An 8,137-nucleotide genomic window follows, 5' to 3' on the forward strand; every position below is an offset into this window, starting at 1 on the left:
ACACCACGGAAGCTTGCAAGGCTGTCCCATGTGGGCAGGAAACTCTCAGAAGCTTGCCAGTTTCTCCCAGAGGGAGAAGTAGGCTACAAGATATTGCTTCTGGGAGCTTGCTTTTAAGTCTCCAGATGTTGGCCGTTGATGGGATTACACACACCTGGGTTCCTCTGCCGGCACCTTCATGCGTGAGGCCTGTCCGAACGTGTGGAGAGGGGCCTCCAGCATGGCTGTAGCTAGGTTCCGGTGGTCTTTGGCCGCTGGGAGCTCTGCTTGGGGTGGGGAGGGAAGCTGGAATCCACCCCCTCCGAGGGGCCCCAGGGAAGACAGCCAGGCGTGCGGGCAAGAGACTCTCTCGGCCTTTTGGCTAAGATCAAGTGTAGTATCATGGTGATTCACTAATAAAAAATTTAAAAAGAAACAGAAGGAAAGATAATTTTCATTTCTCATACTTTGGACTTGGGGCCACATTCGCCCATGTTAAGGGACTGCTCTGGCTCGGTGCTCTTGGTGGAGCTTAGGACACCCTGTAGAACCAGGATCCCACCTGGGCTTCTTGAACGCACGGCCGGCTCATTGCCAGTGATTCCCCAGGACCAGACAGACCCTTTCCTGCTTGGCTTCCTCTTTCCTGCTTGGAGAAAAATGTCGATAAAAGATTTGTAGTAAAAAAAATAAGCCATTTGATGGCCACTCAACACCTTTATTGCAAATCACAACACCTAATTAGAGAGAGAGAGAACAAAAGGAAGACCCTGCCACAGTGGCGGGGGTGGGGGGGAGATGAGATTGGGGGGGTGGGAGGGATGCGGAGGGTTTATTGGTGGTGGAGAATGGACACTAGTGAAGGGATGGGTCCTTGAACTTTGTATGAGGGAAACATGAGCACGAAAATGTATAAATCTGTAACTGTACCCTCACTGTGACTCACTAATAAATAAATTTTTAAAAAATTAAGCCATTTGGTTAATAATTTCTTATCAACAAAAATAATAGACATGAAACATGGAACTATGTTGAGTGAAGGGTAGAAAGGGGTGTTTCGTCTTTCCTCACTGCCCAGGCCAGGGTTGTCACGGCCAACGCATGACTCACGCTCAGTTCTGATCTCAAACGTCCTGTACTCTCCCCACATACCAGCTTTGTCTGCGGGATCTTAACAGAACCTTATCAGGACCAAGTTGTCTGGTGGATTTTAGTGGGATCATTTCATTTTCTGTTTCAATTAAGAAAATATTTCAGCTTCATTAATAAAGTCTTTTGGTCAGGAATTTTTTTCTCAATCTCAAGTCAACTTTATGAAAAATTTAAAAATGCCCAGAAAGGTTTAAAATCTAAAATATTTTAAAGACATTCAAATATTGTTTGCATGAGCTAGATTAGTTTCAAGCTATGTCTTCATGTTATGGTTACATTTGTCTGATTTTTGAGAAGAAAAACCTTCTTGCTCATCATTTTCTTACGTATTTTCTAACTTTCATTAGCCTCTAATAGAAATGTGGCTGGAATCATCAAAGATGTCAGAGTGGAATTTTATCAGACAGATTTTTTCTTCCAAGTATCTCATTAGTGAGGAGGGAGCTTTGCTGAATCCCTCTGTCAAGAGCCTTCTGCAGAGTTCATTCCCTGTGGTAAGGATGCCTCTTCACAAGAGCGGGGGAGGGAAGAAAAATCTATCCCCGACCTAAAGTCTTTTGATGTTTAGGAGTAAAATGTCCCTAGGTTTGCTTATAATCCTAGGTTTGCTCATACACATTTCAGCAAAGTTGTCTTTACTTTTCAAATGTCATTCTTGAGGCCAGAGCAATAGTTGAGCGGGTAGGACACTTGCCTTGAATTCATCCGACCTGGGTTAAATCCCCGCCATCCCAGATTGTCCCCCTAAGCTCACCTGGAGTGACCCTGAGTGCAGAGTCATGAGTAAACCCTGAGCACACTGGGTGTGGCCCCAAAGCAAAATAAAACAAAACAAAGAAATGTCATTGTTTTTGAAAAACTTTTGTGAAACATAAGCCTATATATTTTTTGACATGTGTAAGCACTGATGCAAAACACAATATTCTGATTCTATCGATAAAGAAAGAAAAGGAGGTGCCTAACTGGAATTTATAATGGGGAGGTTAAAGAGAGTGACTTTTCAGGGCAGCTCCTCCCCTCTTCTCGAGGAAGATGCCCTTTCATCGTCCTCAACAATTGTTCCCATGCTTTGACCTTTACCGGTAAAATATTTGGCATAGCAATGGGACATAATGTTTATGGGCTTACTTTGCTGAAAAGGAAATTCATCACTTATTGTACTAGTACTGAATAAAATTTACAGGAGAAAGCCAATTTCTGATGAGTGTTAATGTAATTCTGTAACCACCCAACCAATGTTTGATCTTCAAAAATACCAAATACTCCTGTTAAATTCTTTTCACCTATTTTCCAGTTGCACCAAAATATGAGTAAATACATTGCACCTTAGAGGAGAACCTGCTAAGGCAGACATCATTAAGGGACTCTGTTAAGTCATTGAGTTCTTTCCCGTCACATTACTAAGGGTAACCGAAGAGGGTGAGACCTTTGTAGCTTGAAACAGGAGTTCTAATCCGTCACGCACTCATCATGCCATTTACAAATGCCATCTCCAAGATGGCACAGTTAAACATTTTGTGATCGCAAGTTAAATATTCTTAAGTTAAGGGCCAGAGAGATAGTACAGCAGCTAAGATGACAACCCAGGTTCCATCTCTGCCCCTCCCCTCCCACCCCCACTATGGTGCTCTGAGATCACTAGGAATGATTCCTGAGCCCAGAGCCTGGGGTAAGCCCTGAGCACCATTGGCGCGGTCCAACTACCCCACCCCCCATCACCGCTGTCACTGTCCTCTCGTTGCTCATCGATTTGCTTGAGTGGGCACCAGTAATGTCTCCATTGTGAGACTTGTTGCTACAGCTTTTGGCATATTGAATATGTCATGGGTAGCTTGCCAGGCTCTGCCGTGTGGGCGGGATACTCTTGGTAGCTTGCTGGGCTCTCCGAAAGGGGTGGAGGAATCGAACCTGGGTCGGCCGCATGCAAGGCAAACGCCCTACTCGCTGTGCTATTGCTCCACCACTACCCCCCCCCCAAAAAAAAAACCCCATAGAAAGTCCATTCAAATTGTTACTATTTTCTTGAATCTTTGAACTATTTTATATCACTGTTGGTTACTTACAGAAGGAAAAATTGGAAGTACAGGAGAAATACAAAACATTGACTGAACCTCAAAGGCCTTAGTTTAAGTGTTCGTACAGATGAATGTTATCAGTGTGAGGGCCAATGAAAACAGATGCAACAAAGCCATTGAATAAACCCAATTTCTAACTTAGAACTCATAGGAAACAATGCTTATATGGGTAGAAACTATTTTGATTTATATTGTAGAATAATTAAAAGTATTTTGACTTCTTTCTCTTCTAAAATATTTTGCATGTTTTTTTTTTCTTGTTCTAACTCTACTTCTACCTTTAAATGATCAGAATGATACTTGCTAAAATTCCAGCATAGTAGCCAGTAGTGGGTATGAAGCTGCACTCCAAAAACTTACTGTAAAGGAATGGCAAGCCAATAGAAATTGTCATTTTAAAAATTATTATCTCCTTTCCTCCTCATCTTCCTTCTTCCCACCTGGTTCCTCTTCCTTTTAGATATTTTTTCTCATTTTACAAATTCAAAATTAGTAAATATAAATAGAAATGTTTTATACCCTTAAAGTATAGAATTTTATAGTCATAATATAGCACTATCTGTAGCACTATTGTCCTGTTGTTCATCAATTTACTCGAACGGGCACCAGTAATGTCTCCATGGTGAGACTTGTTGTTACTGTTTTTGGCATATTGAATATGCCACGGGGAGCTTGCCAGGTCCTGCCGTGCATGCAGGATATTCTCGGTAGCTTGCCGGGCTCTCCAAGAGGGGCAGAAGAATCATCGGCCGAGTGCAAGGCAAATGCACTACCCGCTCTGCTATGGCTCCAGCCCATAGTCATAATACTCAATGGATATTTCAAAATTATTGAGATATTGCTGATATTTTATTTTTATTTCATGTTCTCAACAGTTCCCTCAAATGACACCCAAGGACAGTAGATACAGGTGGATTGCCCCATAGCTGGAAGACTGCTTCATGAGCGAAGGGGAGAAGGCAGATGGAATAGAGAAGGGATTACTAAGAAAATGATGGCTGGAGGAATCAGTCGGGATGGGAGATGTGTGCCAAAAGTAAATAATGGACCAAACATGATGGCCTCTCAGTGTCTGTGCTGCAAGCCATAATGCCCAAAAGTAGAGAGAGTATGGGGAATATTGTCTGCCATGGAGGCAGGGGAGGGTGGGAAAGGGGGGTATACCAGGGACATTTGTGGTGGGGAATGTGCCCTGGTGGAGGGATGTGTGTTTGCAATCCAAACATGAAAGCTTGTAATGATCTCTTGGTGATTCATTAAAATTTAATAATAAAAAAGTTGCCTCAATTTTACTGTATAATAATAATGGTACCAATCTACAGTAAAGGCAAAGAAATTTGGACAAAATTGACAAAATTGTAGGTTTATGATTACAGTTCTTATAATTAGATAAGAGAAAATATCTCCCCTATGTGTAATAAATGTATAGCACTATACTTTATGCTTCATTTCTTTCCTCATTTATCATAAAAAGTCTTTCAGGCACCCACTTTTCCATTATTTTCCTACTATGAAACATTTGCCCTATTTTTGAAGATCCTTGTGTAGGATAATTTCAGACCTATTTTCCACAATGGAGCAAGGGATGCATTTCTTCTTTCTCTATTCAGCTTATCTCTTGTTTACAGGTATATGGGAAATGAGATTATGACCATTTCCTGTTCTTTCTGTGTATGGTTTCCTTGACGACCAGCAGAAAGCCTTTACTGACTGAGTAATGATGAATAAAAAGATTGACTTGATCTAGAAGTTGGGAGAAACCAAATAATTTCTATCTAGGTCATTCTTAAATTTAATGGTTAGGCAGAAAAATGGTTGAACTCTAAATCTTATTATGTGTGGATTGAATACTCATCTCACAATAAAGAATTTATTTAAAGAATTTTAATAATTTCTCAAAATTGCATTTTAATTTTTTTGATATAATTGTATAAATGGGAATAATAAAAGGAATCCTATTATGTCTGGATAGAATGCTAATCAAAATGAAGAATTAGCTTCTAGAATTTTTATAAGTTTCATAAAACTATATTTAAAATTTTTATAATGTCACTGTCACTGTCATCCCATTGTTCATTGATTTGCTCAAGTGAGCACCAGTAATGTCTCCATTGTGAGACTTGTTACTGTTTTTTGCCATATCGAATATGCCACGGGTAGTACAAGAGCTTTGCATTTTATGAGAGAGTGGAAAGGGTAGCATGCACTCCATTTATTTATACCATGACATTGTTTACGGCAAAGAGAAGATCGTGGGGCTAGAGCAATAGTCTCGTGGTTAAGCCTCTTGCCTTGCATGCAGCCGACCTGGGTTCAATCCCCAGCATCCCACTGTTCTGGCAAGCACCAACATGAGTTCCTGAGTGCAGAGCCAGGAGTAAGCCCTGAGAACTGCCAGGTCTGACCCCAAAACAAAACAAAATATCATAGACTTCTCAAAATGCATCTCCTCCTTTGGAGCCAGGGACTACAGTTCACAGAGTTTGCATCTTGTCAGTACTTTGTTTTCTAAATTTTACTGTATAATTGATTTTTTTTCTACCATAAGTGCTATGATCCCAAATTATATAAAAGTTATACTATTATTTTGATCATTTATTTTTCTTGCATAATGTATGATTTATGTTCCTATTACCTTTAAAATTTCCTATTTGCTGTTGTGTTGTTAAAATAGTAACTGCTAGGTGCTATCAAATTGTATTGACCTATAAGAGGTGTATCCAAGTGGTATAAAAATTATAAAACATTATTATTCCAAGAAGAAAGATAATATACTAACTTTCATGCTTAATAAGGGCAGGGAGTTTGTCTATCTATCTTAATGTGCTCTCAAAGGATTTGGTATATCACCTGGCATATGAAAAAGGTTGAGACTATTATTCTTGAATAAATTGAAGAATTTTTATTTTAGGGCTGGAGAAATCGTACGAGGTTTATGAAGCTTGTTCAACTTTTCACTGACATATGTGGTCCCCTGAGCACTGCCAGAGGTGACACTGAGTCAGGGTGGGCACCCTAAATGTGAATTCATTTTTTTTTAACTTAAAAAATAGTCATAACAGGCTCACCCTTCAAGCCACGTTCTTCCTTGAACATGTGTCTCAGTAGCGTGTCTCTCTTGGTTTTTTCCATTCTGGAAAAGCCTGTATTCTCTCTTGAACACATACTTCCTCTTTCCCTCCCTTCACTTCTTTTTCTAAGTAGGTTTCAGTAAAAATTACATTCAAAAAGCCACTCCTAAGCCTCTATGTGCTCTGAAACTGGAAGTCTTTCCCTCTGTATCTCTATATTTGCTTTATCTGTGCTGAGTGTATAGTCATATAAATGACTACATGTATGTTTTTTTTTCTTTCTGAAGAACTTTGTTAACTAATACAATCTGACAAAATTGTAATTTTAGAATTGAAAAACAGTAAAGTCATTGATCACTTGTTTTAAAAAATATCGGTGTCTTTTATATAGTTAAATTTAATACTTCAGTGGCTATTACCCAGCTTTTAACATACTACTTTCTTAGTAAGAACTGACTCCATGGACAAACATACGCTAAGGTTTCAATGGCACTTGAAAGTGCAAGGCTAATACACAAACTTCATCTAATCACTAGTTCTAATTAACATTAAAATTTTTTTAGATATTGTTTCTCAACCAATATTTTAGAAATAAATTACAATGGATGTATGTTCTCACCGAAAGAGCGACACTAGAAAAATTTTCTGGGAAAATATGCCCCTAAATCTAGAAAAGGGACTTTGATATTCAGGACACTTTAGAGTGGCTTTTTAATGAATGATCTGCTGTGATTTAATTTATTCCACCTCTGCGATGCTATAATAAGCAGCCATTAGTCTCCGAAGCATGACGTTGATGATTAATGCTTAGTTGAGGCAATTAGTGCATCATTACTAATGTCTAAGGCCAATCAAGTGTGAAAGGCCACTTGACATTCTGAGTGAAATGAGAGGAATATAAAAATGATGTGTTCACTATGGCCAGATGATAAAATGTTTATCTGTCGAAAAAAAAGCCCAAGAAAAATCATTTATTTATTCTAATTTTGAAAGGAATATTTGAGGCCAGTACAGCAAGTGCTTGCCTTGCTCGTGGCCGACCCCAGCATCCTGCACGGTCCCCCGGGCCAGCTGTGATTCCCGAGTGCAGAGCCACAATTTTTGCAAACCAAGGGTCAGAGGGATAGTTGCGTGGGCAGAGCCCCTACGTTACAGCAAGCAAGGGACCCAGCCTCAGTCTCCGTCCTCAGCACCGCTGAGTTCCCGAGCCCGACCAGGTGTAATTCCTGAGCACCGACTCAAGAGTAGGCTCTGAGCACCACACGGGGTGACCCAACCGCCACCCCTCCAGTCCGTTAAAGATAGTGAAGTTAATGAATGCATTATTTAAGTACAGACCTTCTGTCTGCAGGATCTCCATCTCAAAAGGGGGTGCTGCTGGCTGGCAGGCTGGCTGGCACGGTGCCCTCCAGGACGTTTTTAGCCACAAACAATTACACATTGTGAAAAGCCTTAGCTCTGTGGTTATCCTTGTCTCTGGACCGATCGATGCAAATAAAAAGTCAAGAGCAAAGACACTTCAGCCTCTGAAATCTGAAGCTCGCCACGACTCCGAGTTTCAAGATCTTCCATAAAAGGAAAATAAGTCAAACAGTCAAGGTGCCCTGGGGACATCAGAGAATAACAACCTGCCAGGGTGTGACAACATAGTTACCTCAGTCCCACTCCCAGATTCTCTCACTGGAAGGTTCATTTATTTTTTTCCACTTGCATTATATATATATATATATATATATATTTATTTATTAGAGAATCACTGTGAGGTATAGTTACAAACTTATGAACTTTTGTGTTTGCATTTCACTCATACAGTGATCCTTTACCCATCCCTCCACCAGTGCTCATTCTCCTCCACCAATG

General features: G+C 40.2%; 1 pseudogene; it reads left to right on the forward strand.

Annotated features, from left to right (window-relative positions):
* Nucleotides 1-341: 341 nt before the first annotated feature.
* Nucleotides 342-488, forward strand: LOC129405161 (U2 spliceosomal RNA; annotated as a pseudogene).
* Nucleotides 489-8,137: the final 7,649 nt, after the last annotated feature.

This window comes from Sorex araneus, chromosome 5 (genome assembly GCF_027595985.1).
Source record: "Sorex araneus isolate mSorAra2 chromosome 5, mSorAra2.pri, whole genome shotgun sequence".
NCBI lineage: Eukaryota > Metazoa > Chordata > Mammalia > Eulipotyphla > Soricidae > Sorex > Sorex araneus.